Below are 18642 nucleotides of genomic sequence, written 5' to 3' on the forward strand. Positions count from 1 at the left end.
CTTAACCCAGGAAGCATCTGAAAAAGAGCTTGATGCAGAAATACCGAAATTGACTCTTTAAAAGGTTACGGAAAGAATTAGGTTGAAATTATTATTCATTTCATTGTTAAGACTCTGCTCATGAATTATTCTTAAGACACCATATCTTTGCCTTCAGGCTTAATTGAATAGTGTGACTTCTAACATTGAAGGCTACATCGCTTCCCCTTCCACTAATGTTGAGAAGGAAGGAATGTGTGTTCACTGTAAAATTAGATGAGACCAGTGCCACTGGCTTCTTAATTAAAGTCGACTTCCAAAGTCGAGTTTACCCAGTTGAATTTATCGTGTGACTGGAATCCGACAAGGAGGCCTGAAGGAATACCATCGACAGACTTATTAGTAACCACAGAAACAAAGTGTTAATTAGGAGATGTGTGATTCCCACCTTCCAACTAATTTCCAGGAATGTGAACAATATGCAAAAAAGCTGCCTGTCTTATAATAAATCATCATTACAACTAACATTATGCTGACACTAATGTTCCCAGGGCAGCAGAAAGAATGCTGGCTAATTCATATTAATGTCAAATGAGGCAGCTAAATAACACCATTAAATTCGATGAGGAAATATGTTGACATATTTAACTATCATCAACACTGCAGTGAGGCCTCCCAACCTGTACTTGCCAAATATATGCATGAACACTTTTAGCTGAAAACTCTTTCCTTCCTCTTTTGATACCAGACTTAGAATAATTAAATTAAAAATTGTGTGAAAATGCTTTAATGCAACAATTCCCAAATGTGGTCCCTTCTGATAAACAATGCGAAATCTAGACAGATTACTTTGCGATTGAATGTAACTGCCCACCAGTCAAAGGAGGTGATATAAAATAAGAATTCACCAGGGTGTAAAAGGTGGGGAGGGACTGAGTGGAGAGGGTGAAGGGAAATTAATTCACTTCGTGAGTTTTCTTCCTCATCTGGTTCAAATTAATCCCCGGTTGCAGATGTCAAATGTTTCGGGAGAATGACATTTTATGTCAAACACGAGGACAAAAAGATTTAAATGTGTTAAGTTGCACTATATAAAGTCACCAAATTCATTTTAATTCAAATATTAAGATAAGGATCAGTCCGATTACAATTTTAAATTCAGGTTCACCCAACCATGCACATGTCTAATTAAATCATTATACATTACTTGTGTTGCTTAATTACAGCTGTAGAATTCTATATCGAAAGGAAATGTAAAGAATATGTAAGTCATCTGACGCATATCAATTACCAGGTTATTAAGATTCTAAGCAAGGAGACATGAAGACATGTTGTACCCACCATGGTTAGGGACATTCTGTTTGGCCTGTGATGCACTGTGGGAAATGTGGCAGCAAGCTCCCATGAACCGCAACGTGCTGACAATCTGGCAATTTGTGAAAACAAAACCAGAAATTGCTGGAGAAATGCAGCCGGTTTTGCAGTATCTGTGGAGAGAAAGCAGGGTTAATATTTTGGGTCCAGTGACCTTTCTTCAGAACTGATGGTAGCTGGGAGAAAATTGGATGATATGTTAAGGTAGGGTTGGGGGAGGGAGTAAGAAGTAAACGATAGATGGGGATAGAGTCCCAAGAGCGAGAAGAACAGTTGGACAGACAAAGGAGTGGATAACAAAATGCCTGAGAGAATGACTAGCTTCTCATGGGGCCCGTTGGTGACTAACAATGAGTAGTGTGTAATAGCAGACCATGTGATAACAAGGCCTTGTGTGGGGGTTGGGGTAAGGACATGGGTGAAGGTGCCTCCAGCCATAAAGTTGTTGAACTTGACATGGAGTCCAGAAGGCAGTAGAGTTCCCTTGTGGAAAATGAGGTGCTGTTCTCTCAGCTTGTGCTGAGTTTCACTGGAGCACGGCAGCAAGCCTGAGACAGAGATGTTGGTCAGGGAACGTGGTGGGGTGTTAAGGTGGCAGACAGCTTGAATCTCAGGATCCTTTTGTGTATAGAACGTAGGCGTTCTTTGAAGCGGTCACCTTCAAAGTCAAATGAAGTCTATGCTTCATTTCCCCAGTGTAGAGGAAACCACATTGTGACTAGATTGTGGGAATTGCAGGTAAAGTGCTGCGTCACCTGGAAGGTGTGCCTGGGCCCTTGGATACTGAGGAGGGAGGAGGGAAATGGGCAGCTGTTACACCTTCGGGGGTTGCAGGGTAAGATGCTGTGGGGCTGTGGGTGGAGGGGTGTTTGGAGTGGAGGACGTTGCCTGAGGGCCAAGGCCAGGGTTTTGGTGCTTTTTGTTGTGTGTGGGGCCCTTAACTCCACCCCCTCCTTTTAACCACTGACCGCTTCTGTTGAGCATTTTGTGTTGCTATTGCATCCCATAGGATAAAATAAAGCCTCAATTCTGCCTCAGTGCTTTCTCCTACCTCCCTCAACCACCCCACCCCAAAGAACATCATTTCCTTTCTTCCTCTCCAAGTATTTATCCAATTCTCCTTCCAATGTTCATTCTGTATCCACCTCAATATCAGGGAGAGAACACATTCCCAATCTTTACCACTCTTCCTGGAAATAAGATTCCTGTGTTGTCTCTGGTTCTTTCTTCTCAAGTGAAGTCTGGTTTGACTGATGATGGAACCTTTGGCTATTGGGAACAATTACTATTCATTCTACTGAAAACTTTCATACTTTATACACCTCTAGTAAATATCCTCAGGCCTCTTGACTCTAAGGAGAATAGGCCCAGCTTTCTGTAGGCTCTCACCCTTGAAAACAATCAAAACAAAATCCCTTCTGAACCCTTTACAAAGTCTTCATTTCATTCCAGAACTGGAAAGCATAGTGGAGTTGACCTGGTTTATATCAGTTCAGCAACTTTTAAAATTTTGTACTCTGTTTATTAAAGATACCCTAAGCACAGGTTTCAGCATGATAAACTTTCTAACCATGGTTTTGTCAGACAATTTCACACAACCTAGATCTTTTACATTGTGTAAACAACTCCCAGGGTTTGAACTGAGCCTTATGTTGGGAGATTCTCAAGATTTCTTTGAGGGCTACTGTTTTATTTTCAGGGCCCTTTACATTTTCGTTCGCATTTATTAGGGGCTGCAGTCACGAAGTAACATTGCTTGCATGTTTGTGTTCACAACTGTTAGGCTTGGGCTCAAACTGAAATAGAATTCATCAATATCCTCAGTTATTGTCTCTCTATTAAACCTGAAGCCACAACACACAAGGAACGCATTAATTCACTAGATGCTTCAGAATTTAAATTAACACAAGCTGAGAGGCATGAGTTATCAAAGCATTAATTGCAAAATAATGATGGACACTTCTACACAAAAAAACCATCACTCTTAACACACCTTTTGCACATGAGTAAAGTCACAACTTTCATCACATATCCACAAGGCTGGCATGTTTAGCCAGATAGCGAACTACCCTTTCTACTGCATCTCATGCCCAATGTGAATTTAACAATTCCACATGGGGAGCCTTCCGTCACACTCCTGACTTGTACTTTGGTGATGGCAAATGGGCTTTGAGATGTTTGGTTGTGATTGGCGAGGGTACCAGAGAAAAGCTCTTTCCTGTATTTAAAATAATGCCATGTGACCTTTTATATCCAGTTAAAAGGCAGATGAGATCTTGGTTTGATTTGCCCCTTGAAAGTCCTTATATCAGTGATGCACTGGAGGATCAGCATGGATTATATGTCTTGAGTCTCAGGGTTTAACCTTCAAACAAGCAGCTGTCATTGAGCCAAAGTTGACACAGTTGAGGCCAATTGTCAGCTTTACAATAGTCATGAGACAAGATCATGTGTTAAATTCTATTGAGTCTTGGGCTTGAATCTTCTAATGATGGCTGTGCGTGGAGGCTGGATTGAGCGGACAATGTTGGACCAACGTCAAAATTACCCCCAGAGCTTTAATGCGTTTTTCACAACCTTTAGATAATTTCAGTGAGAGATTATTGACTGAGGTCTAGCCTTGGTGTCATAATCTTTCCATCAACTCTCCATTTCAGCTATGAGTTGCAAAAGCACATTACATTTGAGGAAAATCCTTGTGATCGTATTTGCATTTTGACTTTTAATTTCAGTTCAGCCAAGACCTCAGTTATATGTTTAATAAGGTAATGGAGTATAGCTGATGCTTACATAGCAAAGTAAGGACATGTGCAACCACAGTTCAGGTCAGGCCAGTATGTCCTTCTCATAATAACCAAAGGAACTGCAGATGCTGTAAATCAGAAAAAAAACCCAGAAATTGCTGGAAAAGCTCAGCAGGCCTGGCAGCATCTGCAGAGAGAAATCAGAGTTAACGTTTCCGATCCAGTGACGCTTCCTTAGAACTGTTCTAAGGGAGGGTCACTTAACCCGAAGTATTAACACTGATCTCTCTCCACAGATGCTGCCAGACCTGCTGAGCTTTTCCAGCAATTTCTATTTTTGTCATAGTTTATCATAAAAGCAAAATCCCATGGGTGCTGGAAATCCAAATTAAAACCAGGGAATGGTAGAGAAATGTGGCAGGTCTGGCAGTGTCTGTGGAGAGAGAAACGGAACATTTCTAGGAATAGGAACATTGGAACAGGAATAAGCCATTCAGCCCATTAAGCCTGTTCCATCATTCAGCGAGATCAGGTGGCTGAATGGCCTAACGTCTGATCCTATTGTGGGCGGCACGGTGGCACAGTGGTTAGCACTGCTGCCTCACAGTGCCAGAGACCCGGGTTCAATTCCCGCCTCGGGCGACTGATTGTGTGGAGTTTGCACATTCTCCCCGTGTCTGCGTGGGTTTCCTCCGGGTACTCCGGTTTCCTCCCACAGTCCAAAGATGTGCAGGTCAGGTGAATTGGCCATGCTAAATTGCCCGTAGTGTTAGGTAAGGGGTAAATGTAGGGGTATGGGTGGGTTACGCTTCGGAGGGTCGGTGTAGAATTGTTGGGCCGAAGGGCCTGTTTCCACACTGTAGATTAGATTAGATTACATTACAGTGTGGAAACAGGCCCTTCGGCCCAACAAGTCCACACCGACCCGCCGAAGCGAAACCCACCCATACCCCTACATTTACCCCTTACCTAACACTACGGGCAATTTAGTATGGCCAATTCACCTGGTCACCTGACCCTGCACATCTTTTGGATGGTGGGAGGAAACCGGAGCACCCGGAGGAAACCCACGCAGACACGGGGAGAATGTGCAAACTCCACACAGTCAGTCGCCTGAGGCGGGAATTGAACCCGGGTCTCTGGCGCTGTGAGGCAGCAGTGCTAACCACTGTGATACCGTGCCGCCCAATCTAATTTAATCTAAAAAAAAATCTAATCTATGTTTTATGGCCTTATGGCTGATCTGTGGCTTAACTCCATATACCAGCCTTTGGCCCAGATCTCTCAAAACCTGCACTTAACAAAAATGATCGATTTCAGATTTTAAATTAAATCTGATTCAGCATCCACTGCTGTTGTGGAAGTGACTTCCAAACCTCTCCCACTGTTTGTGTGCCGAAGTGCTTCCTAACATCTCTCCTGAATGGTCTGGCCGGTATTCTCGGACTATACCCCTATTTCTGGAATCTCCAAGCAGAGGAAATATTTTATCTTTATCTACCCTGTCTTATCTTGAATCAAGGGTTACGGGGAAAGTTAACGTGTTGGATCAACCATGAACCTACTGAATAGTGGAGACAGCTCGGGATCCAAATCCTGCTCCTAGTTCTCATGGTCTAACGGACTCCAGAGCTTTCTCATACTCTCTCGTTATTGTGGGTCATCAATGAGACAGTATGTGAAGGGCACACATTCACACAGCATCTTTCACAATCCTACATCCAGCACGGATTCCATGGGCTGAATAGACTCATTCTGAGCTTTAATGTCCCCAAGACGAGCGTGCTCTAGCTCATACCATCAGATGGCAGACTCTAGGTGAACCCCAATGGACATTACGTTGAGTTTGAGATGGTGTATGTCAGGAGGAACACCTGAGGCAGGCACCTGCTGTTATGAATGGATCTGTCTAGCCAGCGATAACTCATTCAGTCCCTATTGGGTAAAGCAGAGCCATTAGCAGCCTCTTACCTTTTTGCTCTCATTTAACTACACCCAAAGGAAAGGGTTTTGGCAGAAGGCTTGCTGACAGGTTGAGGTGACCCTCCACAGTCTCCAGGTGGGTTTAATATTTCATAGCTGGGCTCAGCAGGGACAGAGTGGAGGACATCGATATGATCAGTCAGCAAACTTTATAGAGTCTCGTATTTCAGCTGAGGTCCCTGTGAAAAATAATTGGAATGTCAATGGCAATTTTCATCGGGCTGATTTTACTATTAGAATAATCGTTATGATGTGAAATATAAAAACATCTTATTTATTAAGGATGTACAATAAATTCTTGAGGAATTTTGTTCACATATATATTTAAACAGAATGGCTTCAGTTGAAGAAGTTGCTACAACAAAGGTTAACAATTATATCCTTGAACTGCTAAGACAGAAAGGAATTTCTGAAAGTAAATTAATGAAGGCACCTTCTGTGGGGTAATGAACTCATCACACACAATGTGGAGCTTCTCTAGCTCTTGATATGAGGTTCATATTGTCCTTTAAGGCATTTTAGATTTGAGTGTGAACCCATTTCTCTTTACTAACAGTTGTTTGACGTCTTTAAGAACAGGGACATGGTCAGAAGTCAGACGACACCAGGTTATAGTCCAACAGGTTTATTTGAAATCATGAGCTTTTGGACTGTAACCTGGTGTGCTGTGACTTCTGACCTTGCCCACCCCAGTCCAATACCGACACCTCCACTTTATAGACAGGGTACTGTGAATATCTGGATTTCCTTACAGCTGTTTTAAAATAAATCACTGGATGCTGGCTCAGGTTAGGAGATGGTTTTAGCAAAACTTGTCCAGTGAAAACCAGGAGATTGGGCAATTAAAGCGATGCAGGAAATGTACCCAGCCTTGAGCCAAGAGGTAACTTTAACCTGGTTAACTGTGCGGTACCTTCCTGAGGAAGACACTGTCCATTTTCCTATCAGTTCCCCCAGGTGACAATGGGAGATTTCAAGTGTGAAGTCGAATTGTAACTCCATAGTGTGGTGAGGCTTTCACAGGGATCTTCCTGCTGGCTATTCAGTCTTTAGCACTTTGACTGTCTTTGTGGGTGGGACCCATGTTGCTCTGGTCCCAAGAGAAGGATGTAGACCTCCCCTGCCATTTTTATTCTCTTGTGGGACATGGGCATCGCTAGCTGGTTCAGCATTTATTGTCCATCCCTAGTTGCCCCTTGAGAACGTGGTGATGAGCTGCCATCTTGAACTGTGTTAAAAATCACAGAACACCAGGCTAGCTCCGAAAGCCAGTGCTTCCAATTAAACCTGTTGGACTATAATCTGGTGTTGTGTGATTTTTAAATTTGTCCACCCTAGTCCAATACCAGCACACCCACTTCTTGAATTGCTGCAGTCCATATAGTAGAGGAATCCCCAAAGTGCTATTGGGATAGGAGTTCCAGGATTTTGACCTGGCGACAGTGAAGGGATGACAATATAATTCCACGTCAGGATGGTGTGTGTCCTAGAGGGGAACTTTGCAGGAGGTTATGTTCCTAGGTATCTGCTGCCCTTGTTGACCTTGTGGGTTAAGGTCACGGATTTGGAAGGTGCTTTCACAGGACATTTGCTGAGTTTCAGTGTTACAGAGTTTCTTGTAGGTGGTACACATCTTTGCTACTGAGTGTTGGTGGTAGAATTTAAAGAAATGTCAGATGGTAGGGTCTACCTACGAGACCCTGAAAAGACAATCCAACACAATAATTATTTCATTATCAGGAACAGATAGCTCACAAACAGACCTTCAGCATTAAATCTACCCAGGGAGGGATTTGATTAGAAACAGCTCTGATGGAGAAACTACAGTCCAAATGCACTGGAAAGGATGTATAATGTCACTGGAGTAGTAACTCAGGGTCCAAGGCTAACGTTCAAGTGGTGTGTGTTTGAATCCCTCCATGGCGGCTTATGGAATTTGTATTCAGTTAAAACCTGGAATTAATAACAAAGCTAGTCTAATGGCAACCTTGTTAATTATCATAAAAGCCCCAGTTGGTTTACCAATAAGCACCAGGGAGGGAAATCTGCAATTCTTACTCGGTCTGGCCAACATGTGACTCCAGACCCACAGCGATGTATTTGACTCTGCATTGCCCTTTGTGTATTTAGGGATACTGGCCTGGTCAATGACACCCACATCCCATGGATGAAGTTAAAATGAAGCAGCAAATGTTTTGTTGAAATTATCTGCACAAGATGAAGAGGTGTGGCAGAGGCCAAAGATAAAGACGAGAAATTGAGGGTATTGAAACAAACAGCAGCACAAGAACAAAGTTAGATAAACAGTCAGCCGACCAGTCCCATTAGAAACACTAAGTTATCGCACAGTGGTAGTGTCACTGCCTTTGAGCCAGGATAGCTGAATTCAAGTCAAAAAGTGTGACACTAGAAAAGCACAGCCAGTCAGGCAGCATTCGAAGAGCTGGAGAGTCGACGTTTCGAGCATAAGCTCATTCCGGATGAATTATGTTCAAAACATTAATTCCCCTGCTCCTCAGATGCTGCCTGACCTGCTGCGCTTTTCCAGCACCACTCTTTTTGACCCTGATCTCCAGTACCTGCCAGTGCTCACTGTCTCCTGGCTAGATTCAAGTCACATTTGCTCTAGAGGTGAGCAATAACATCTCTGAACAGGTTCGTGTCAAAAATATTTTTTAAAAAGACAAAGTAAAGCTGGCTCCCAAGCCAACAATCTTCCCTACTGTCCTGTCCCAGTAGACAGTCGGCTAAGTGACCGATTGCAGGTGAAGGGCAGTGAAAGTTCACTCTTTTAAAGGTAGAGTATAATCGGGCTGTGCATGGATATTCCCAGTACTGCCTCTGACAGCATTGAAGTAACTGAGCAGACTGCATAGCAACACCGAGTGCTGTTCCTGCTCCTCTAGAATACCTCACGTGTAGTTTTCTTCAAGAGACAACGATGCGGCCTCCTCTACCTCGGTATTAAATCAATTACAAATGACCAGCAATAGCCTAGGAGCAGGAGGAGGCCATTCTGCCCCTCGAGCCTGCTCTGCCGTTTAATATTATCATGGTTGATCTGCCCCAGGCCTCAACTCCACCTTCCTGCCCGCTCTCCATAACCCTTCAACCCCATTACTGAATTAAAATCTGTCCATCTCCTCCTTACATCTACTCAATGTCCCAGCATCCACCACACTCTGGGAGAATGAATTCCACAGATTCACATCCCTTTGAGAGATGAAATTTCTCCTCATCTTTGTTTTAAATCTGCTGCCCCTTATCCTAAAACGATGACCTCAATCCCATCTCCCTGCCTACTTCCTCGCCAGACTCTAATCCTGGTCTCCCTCTCTCTCTGATGACCTCCCAACCTTGTTCCCAGTTTCCTTCTCTTCCTGATCCTGAGGCCCCTTACCTGTCTTGTTCTTCCCCTTCTTTCTATCCTGACTGCATGCTTCCGTTCTTCTGTCCCGCCACCAGTCTCCGCGCTCCATCATGTGGAGGTGCCAGTGTGGGACCAGGGTAGACAAAGTCAGGAATCACATGACACCAGGTTATAGTCCAACAGGTTTATTAAAAAAACACACAAGCTTTTGGAGTGTTGCTGATTTTAAAGAAAGTTGTGGATTATAACCTAGTGTGGTGTGACTGCTCACTCTTCCCCGACCTCCGAACTCCTTCCACCCTCCCCATCCGCCATCTCTCTCATAGATTAACAACCTGCTAATTTCTAATTCTCTCCTCTGTCTTCATACCCATTCTCAGACCCTCCTGACTCCTTGAGTGTTACCTGATGTTAACAATCTGCTAAATGGAGTGCGTAATGCACCTGTACAAATCGATTCACTTTGCTTCGTCATTTGATCAGTGAAGTTTGCATGGGAACTAGATCTGCATTTCCCAACAGTTTAATCTTGCTCACACCAATAACCTTGTTATCTCTCTGTAATTACAAGAGAAAGGCTAAGTTTGTGCCTCGCCCTCAATTCCAACTGGTGAGTGATTTTAAGAGACAGGCTTTTGGCCGTTGTGCCCAAGGGAGGGTCATCGTGTCAATCAAGTGGAGCAAAAGTCCATGTTAAACAAAATACTAATGAAATGCCTGAGTGCAGCTCTGTGTTCCCAGCACATTACTGCCATGGATCAGCTACATCCTTTATTAAGTTATGTGACAAAATGTCACTTTATTATTCAGAACGAATTGGTCGATTCTTTCAAAGATTATATTCTGATTAAAACCCAGAGATGCGTCATAAATCTGCTTTTTTTTTTTTTAGCTCCAATCATTCACAAACACCGGAACCCTCTTGATAAATCGAGGCAGGTTTATATCATCAGCTGAAATGGCCTGGGGTAAGTTGCCTCCCACGTTATTAACCATTGCTACTATCATTGCCTGAGAATTGCATCGGAGCCCCTAAAAATAATAAAAACCACAAGAATGCCGATGCTGTAAATCGGAGACAAAAATAGAAATTGCTGGAAAAGCTCAGCAGGTCTGGCAGCATCTGTGGAGAGAAATCAGAGTTAACATTTTAACTCCCTTAGGGTGACTCAACCTAAAATGTTGACTCTGATTTCTCTCTCTGAAAATAATATCAAATTGATCACAGCGAGCAACATTCAGCACCATTTGTGACACCTCTGATACTGAAGCAGTTCATGTGCAGATGCGGCAAGACCTGAACAATGTTCTGGAATTCCCTCCCTCAGGGCATTGTGGGTCAATCTCTCGCTTGTGGACTGCAGCGGGTCAAGAAGAAAGTTCACTGTCACCTTCTGAAAGGCAACGAGCGACAGGCAACGAATGCTGGCCCAGTCAGCAACCCCCACGCCCCATCAATGAGTTAAACAAAAACCCAGACTCAGGGACAGTAAAGGAATGGTATTTCCCATGATGAGTGGCTCAGAGGGAACTTGCAGGTTGTGGCGTTGTCATGAATCTGTCTTATCTAAGGAACATTAATTCCTGAAGAAGGGCTTATGCCCGAAACATCGATTCTCCTGTTCCCTGGATGCTGCCTGACCTGCTGCGCTTTTCCAGCAACACATTTTCAGCTCTGATCTCCAGCATCTGCAGACCTCACTTTCTCCTTAAGGAACATTAATGAATTATTCCAGTATGTCTTGTAGATGGTACACACTGCTGCTACTGAGTGCCACTGGTGGAGGGATTAAATGGTTGTAGATGCCGTGCCAATCAAGTGGATTGTACACATTGTACACACTGCTGCTACTGAGCATTGGTGATGGAGGGAGTGGATGCTTGCGGATGTGGTACTGATCAGTTGGGCTGCTTTGTCCTGGATGGTGTCGAGCTTCTTGAGAGTTGTTGGGGCTGTACCCATCCAGACAAGTGGGGTGTTTTCCACCACACTCCTGACTTGTGTCTTGTAGATGGTGGACACTGACTATTTTTGGGGGAGCAGTCATCGAAATTAAAGCGAATGCATTCTATAAAAACACCTTGGAATATATATGTATTGGTGAAGAGAATAATGCTTTAACTGTAATGATGTCTTCCAGGCCCTTGAGAAGCAGAGCTGAAAATGTGTTGCTGGAAAAGCGCAGCAGGTCAGGCAGCATCCAAGGAGCAGGAGAATCGACGTTTCGGGCATGAGCCCTTCTTCAGGAAGAAGAAGGGCTCCTGCTCCTTGGATGCTGCCTGACCTGCTGCGCTTTTCCAGCAACACATTTTCAGCTCTGATCTCCAGCATCTGCAGCCCTCACTTTCTCCTTGAGAAGCAGAAACAACATTTGGCTGACAGTGAAAAAGGGAGGTGTTGGGACAGCTGACCAAAAGCTTTGTCAAAGTCAAAAGGTCATCCTAAAAGAGGTGGGGGAGTTGGAGAGACAGTGTAACTGAGGTCAGGAATCTGAGACCTCAGGAAGCAGGCAGCTGAAAACATAGCTGTTGCTGGTGCAGTGCTGTAAGTTGAGAATGTGTAGGATTAGGCATGGATCGTGTGAGCAGACTCTGTTCTGTAGATGTTGAAATCATACTCCATGGTTAAATTGAAAATCTTGTTGATACCAGATTGAAGCAAGGGGACAAAGAGCCCAGGATGCACCAGGTTTCTGTTAGCAGAACTGATCAGTTAAGAATTACAGACTGGGTCAGTAAGAGACTTGACAGAGTTTACTGTATGATTGTATGATCAATAATATGATCAAAAATAGAAGTGTATACTGTATAATTAAGTTGCTGCTGTAACTTTTCAAAGAGGTGAACATGCTTTTATGTTAACATAACCGTCCTTGACTAATGCTCTACTCTGTTAATGTGTCAGATTACATTAGTTGCTGCAATGGTGAAATTCACATCAACAGTTTCCAACCAATCTCCTGCACATTTCACACACAAACTGAAGTACAGACCAACAGCCCAGCTGTTAAAACCTATGTCAGTGCTTCTCAAAACAAAACCCGAGAAACATTTAGTTACAGACACCTTCACATGAACTTCATGGTATGATTATTATTCTCTGTGAAAAACATTCAGAGAAGATTTACAAGGATGTTTCCAGGGTTGGAACTTTAGGGAGAGGCTGACTAGGCTGGAGCTGTTTTCCCTGGAGCGTTGGAGGCTGAGGGGTGACCTTATAGAGGTTTATAAAATCATGAGGGGCATGGATAGGGTAAATAGACAAGTCTTTTCCCTGGGGTCGGGGAGTCCAGAAGTAGAGGGCATAGGTTTAGGGTGAGAGGGGAAAGATATAAAAGAGACCTAAGGGGTAACATTTTCACACTGAGGGTGGTACGGGTATGGAATGATCTGCCAGAGGCTGGTATAATTGCAACATTTAAAAGGCATCTGGATGGGTGTATGAACAGGAAGGGTTTGGAGGGGTATGGGCCGGGTGCTGGCAGGTGGGACTAGATTGGGTTGGGATATTGGCACAGACAAGTTAGACCGAAGGGTCTGTTTCCGTGCTGTACATCTCTAGGACTCTGATTCTCAGTAGTGAATTACCTGGTGCTCCGTAGATATCTGATATGTGTAGAAGTGTGACACTGGAAAAGCACAGCAGGTCAGGCAGCATCCACGGAGCAAGAGAATCGATGTTTCAGGCATAAGCCCTTTATCATAAATGTAGTGTGGGGAGTGGGAGGAGGAGGCTGAGGGATAAATGTAGGGGTGGGGCTGGGGGGAAGGTAGCTGGGAAGGCGATATGTAGATGCAAGTGGGGGCTAGGGATGATAGGTCAGAGAAGAGGGTGGAGTTGATAGGTGAGAAAGAAAATGGACAGGTAGACAGTTCAAGATGATGGTGCCAAGTTGGAGGGTTGGATCTGGGATAAGGTGGGGGGAGGGGAGCTGAGGAAATTGGTGAAATCCACATTGATCCCATATGGTTGGAGTGTCCTGAGGAGGAAAATGAGGAGTTCTTCCTCCAGGTGTCGGGTGGCGAGGATTTGGCGGTGGACGAGGTGTTTTACTCCATGGTACTTTTTACTGAGGGTACATTTGATGAGTCAGCAAGTTTCCTTTTGTGAGCTGCCCACCTCAGGAATTACAAGCCCAGAGATGGCAGGTTGGGATTGAGTTAGAAATTTTAAAAAATGTAACAACTCACCTGACAGAAGGCTATTTGTTCTTCCAGGTTATGGTGCAATGAGCCATTTCTTCCAGAGACCAAGGAACAGAAGTAGCCATCAAGCCTGCTCCATCATTCAATGAGATTAAGGCTGATCTGATAATCCTGAACTCCCCTTTCCTCTCTTTTCCCCATAACCTTTGATTCCCTTCCTGATTAAACATCTGTCTCTCTCAGCCTTGAATATACTTAATGACCCAGCCTCACCAGCCCTCTGTGGTAAAGAATTCTACAGATGCACTACACTCTGAGAAAAGGATTCTTCCTTATCTCTGTCAAATATACAACCCCTTATTTTGAGATGATTCTCTCTGGTCCTAAACTGCCGCACAGGGGGGAGACAGTCACTCTACAGCTAACCTGCCAAGCCTTAGGAATCTCAGACTTTTCAGTAAGGTCTCCTCCCATTCTTCTAAGTCGAGAGGGTGGTGCTGGAAAAACACAGCAGGTCAGGCAGCATCCGAGGAGCAGGAGAATCAATTTTTTGGGCATAAGCCCTTCATCAGGCTCCTTGAATGCTGCCTGACTGGTTGTGCTTTCCAGCACCACACGGATCTCCAGCTTCTGCGGTCCTCACTTTCTCTACCATTCTTCCCCACCTACTCAACACCCTTCCCTGAGGAAGATCCCTCCATACCTGTGATGGGAGAGAGTGTGGACATCATGGATAAGGCAGGCCTGAGTAATGCGAACCTTCAGTGATGAGGGTAGATTGAAGAAGATGGGACTGCTCTCCTTGGAGAGAAGAAGACAGAGAGGATATTTCATGGAGAGCTTCCAGAATCATGAGCAGGTTGGACAGACTCGATAGGCAGAAACTCTTCCCACTCAGAAAAGGATAAAAAGAGAGCATGTAATCAAAGTGAACTGAGAAGAAGGTGAAGTGAGAAAACATGGCGTCACCCAGCGAGTGGTCAGGGCATGGAGTGCACTGCCTGGAAATGTGAAGGAGGCAGCTTCAACTGAGACAGTCAAGAGGGGCATTGGATGGTTATTTGGAGTGAAATGGTGGGCAGGGATATGGGGAAAAGGCAGGAGGTTGTCATGAGGAAATGATACAGCTTTGATGAACTGGTGTAATCACAATGAGCTTGAACGGCCTCTCGCTGTGCATAACAATTCCGAGATTCTGTTATCAGCCGAGTGAACCTTCTCTGGACTGTGTCCAACATCAGTCTATCTTGCCTTAGACAAGGGAACTAAAAGTGATCGGTATGCCAGATGTGATCTAATTAATGCCCTGTATAGTTTGAGTAAGAGTTTCTTTTTTCATATTCCAGTCTCTTTCATAAAGGCAAACATTCCATTTCCCTATTTCCCACTGAATTTGGATAATAGCTTTTTTTATTCATACACAAGGAAAACCAAATCCCTCTGTCTCGCTTTCCGCGCGTTTTTTTCTATTTAAATAATATTCAGCCCCTCTATTCTTGCTGCCGAAGTGCAGAACCTCACATTTTCCCACAATATATTGCATCTGCTAAGTTTTGCCCATTTGATTAACCTGTTTATATCCCTCTGCGGACACATTGTGTCATCCTCTCAATGTTATTACTGTGAAGACTGGGGTTTTGATTCAATTCCTCTGTCATCCTGGTTTGCCCTTACTATTCCCCCATCTCGTTTTCTAAGGAGTTTATATTCACCTTGACCTCTCTCTTCCACTTCATATATTTAAAGAAACTCTTACGATCTGTGTTGATATTACTTGTTCCTTTAACCTCATTGTTTAGCTGCTCCTTCTATATTTTAGTCATCTTTCGTTCTTTTTAATAAATTCCCAAACAATGCGGCAAAGGCCAATGTTAAACCACAGGAATGTTTTAATTTTTTTCCCTAAATTCATTGATAAACCAAATATGATTTATCTCTTTGCTAGAATGCTCCTTTTTCATTTGATATATAAGTTTGCTATGAGCAATGAACTATTTTCTTAAATATCTACTATGTTGACAGTCAGCTTTTCTCCTAACCTCCTTTCCCAGCCTCGCCCACCCAACTCTGCCCTCACTCCTTCGTCATTACCCTTATCTAAGTTCAGCACAGTTGCTTCTGATCAGTTTCTCATTCTTAAAATGAGTGGTCAATTTTTACCGTGCCCGGCTCACTGCATCTGAGGCAATCCTTCACTCAAAGATTATTCAGGATACCTGCCTCATTACCAGGTCCAAGACAACCTCTTTCTTGACCTAAAAACAGAAATTTCTAGAGAAACTCAGCAGGTCTGGCAGCATCTGTGGAGAGGAGGAAGTAAGGACTGCAGATGCTGGAGAGTCAGTGTCGAAAAGTGTGGCGCTGGAAAAGTACAGCAGGTCAGGCAGCATCTGAAACGTTGATTCTCCTGCTCCTCGGATGCTGCCTGACCTGCTGTCCTTTTCCAGCGCCTCACTTTTCGATAGCATCTGTGGAGAGAATGCAAAGCCAACATTTTATGTCCGATGACCACCTTCAGGACTGATGGTAGCTATAAAAGGTGGTACATATGCTGAACACGGGGTGGGGTGAGGGTTAAAGATGTGAACAATAAGTGGAGATGGATATGAGAGAGCAAGGCACTCAGGCAGACAAATGGACAGGTAATGATAAGCCAGTGACACAAGTCATATGATACCAGGTTATAGCCTAATTGGTTTATTTAAAATCACAAGCTTTTGGAGTGTTGCTCTTTCACCATATCAACTGATGAAGGGGCAGCGCTCTGAAAGCTTGTGATATTAAATGAACCTGTTGGACTATAACCTGGTGCCGTGGGACCTTGGACTTTGTCCAACATTAGCACCCCACATCATGTCAGCCAGAGAGAAAGAGGAAGGGTCACTGGACCTGAAACGTTAACTCTGCTTTCTCTCCACTGATGCTGCCAGACCTGCTGAATTTTTCCAGCAATTTTTGATTTCCAGCATCCGCAATTCTTTGTTGTTTTTATAAAAAAGACAAGTTGCTTCCCTGATATTGTCGGAGTGAGGCAAATGCAAGTGACAGACTTTTCACTCACACTGACCCTCTGCCTGTACAAATTCAAGCAAGACACTACTGTGATACAAAGGTGTTTCAGATAACAGGAGCAGACAGATCAGTGCACACCTTTATTCTCAAACCATTCTTGACAAGCCACTTTTGTTGGTGTCTTTGCAAGGACATTGTAGCTACACAAAACTCTGCAGGTGGCCAAAGCTGGAGAGCAGGAGTGGTGAGGGGTGGGTTGGAGAAATATTTATGACAATTGATAATAATAGTTACATAATCACCATCAGGCTAAGTTTTCTACTCCAGGCTTTGTAAAAATTTACTTCAGACTCTGCCATGGTGAGTTTTTTACACACATCTCTAGAAGACTGGCCTGGAGTCCTGGACTATTAGGAGAAAGTGAGGACTATAGATGCTGCTGTCCAGTGACATTACAAGAATATGATGGCCTACCAATATTATCATTGAGGAGAAAGTGAGGTCTGCAGATGCTGGAGATCAGAGCTGAAAATGTGTTTCTGGAAAAGCGCAGCAGGTCAGGCATCATCCAGGGAACAGGAGAATCGACGTTTCGGGCATTCCTGAAGAAGGGCTTATGCCCGAAATGTCGATTCTCCTGTTCCCTGGATGATGCCTGACCTGCTGCGCTTTTCCAGCAACACATTTTCAGTAGCAATATTATCACTCGATTATTAATCCAGAAACTCAGGTAATGTCTGGGGACCCTGATTCAAATCCTGATGGTACTGTTTGAATTCAATTTTTTTCTAAAAATCTGGAATTAAGAATCTACTGATGACCATAAAACTATTGTCCGAATAACCCATCTGGTTCTCTGTTGTCCTTCAGGGAAGGAAATCCGTCTTCCTCACCTGGTCTGGCCTACATGTGAGTCCACACTCTCACAATGTGGTTAACTCTTAATTGCCCTCTGAAATGGCTTAGCAGTTCAGTTGTACCACTTGCTTCAACGGGCAACTAGGGATGGGTAATAAGTGCTGGCCAGCCTGTGACACCCACATCCCACAAGGGAGTAAAAAAAATGACCATGACATAACCACCTCCCTGTAGAAGGAACCTGGCAATGGGAATGGACAGAGAGATCAGGGTACGATGTGGGTTGTTGTGCTCATGGGACACATCAGAATGGATGATCAATCATAACAAATGTTAAAAATTAAGCATATATTGTTAACGTGTACTGTGAATATCTAAGCTATGGTTCATGTTTCACTTATCTTTTGTTTAGGAGTTAAACAGGAAAATGGGGAAAGAGTTTTTTAAACAGCTTGGAAATTGTTACATTTAGAATGTGGAGGTCATGTGGAATGAAGTGATGAACAAATCAAGATAAAATTGTAGAACAGCAGGTGGACTAAAGAACTGGTGGTGTCCTATCTGCCCCCTTTATAATAAGGAAGTAAAGATGAGTGCATAAATGACATCATTATCAGCCGTCTTGTGAAATTAACAGCGTTTTTTTAAACTTTTGTAAACAATAAAGTTTGTGGCCTGTTTACAAATATGAAACTTTGTCGTGTAGTTAGAACGTAGAACATAGAACATAGAACAATACAGCACAGAACAGGCCCTTCGGCCCACGATGTTGTGCCGAACTTCTAACCTAGATTAAGTACCCATCCATGTACCTATCCAAATGCCGCTTAAAGGTCGCCAATGATTCCGACTCTACCACTCCCACGGGCAGCGCATTCCATGCCCCCACCACTCTCTGGGTAAAGAACCCACCCCTGACATCTCCCCTATACCTTCCACCCTTCACCTTAAATTTATGTCCCCTTGTAACACTCTATGAAGGTTTATAAAATCATGAGGGGCATGGATAGAGTGAATAGACAAGGTCTTTTCCCTGCGTATGGGAGTCCAGAACTAGAGGGCATAGGTTTAAAGTCAGAGGGGAAAAATTTAAAAGGGTCTTAAGTAGCAACTTTTTCACACAGAGGGTGGTATGTGTACAGAATGAGCTGCCAGAGGAAGTGGTGGAGGCTGGTA

At 43.8% G+C, this 18642-nt stretch overlaps 1 long non-coding RNA gene across 1 annotated transcript in view; it reads right to left on the bottom strand.

Moving 5' to 3' along the window:
• LOC122560409 overlaps positions 1–18642 on the bottom strand; it is a 41898-nt gene that overhangs the window by 10485 nt on the left and 12771 nt on the right. The window contains exons 2-3 of the long non-coding RNA XR_006314737.1: positions 6069–6259; positions 1321–1466 (exon numbers count right to left, since the gene is read on the bottom strand). This is a non-coding gene — a long non-coding RNA (uncharacterized LOC122560409). The remainder of the gene's footprint in view (positions 1–1320; positions 1467–6068; positions 6260–18642) is intronic.

Source organism: Chiloscyllium plagiosum, chromosome 21 (genome assembly GCF_004010195.1).
Source record: "Chiloscyllium plagiosum isolate BGI_BamShark_2017 chromosome 21, ASM401019v2, whole genome shotgun sequence".
Lineage (NCBI taxonomy): Eukaryota > Metazoa > Chordata > Chondrichthyes > Orectolobiformes > Hemiscylliidae > Chiloscyllium > Chiloscyllium plagiosum.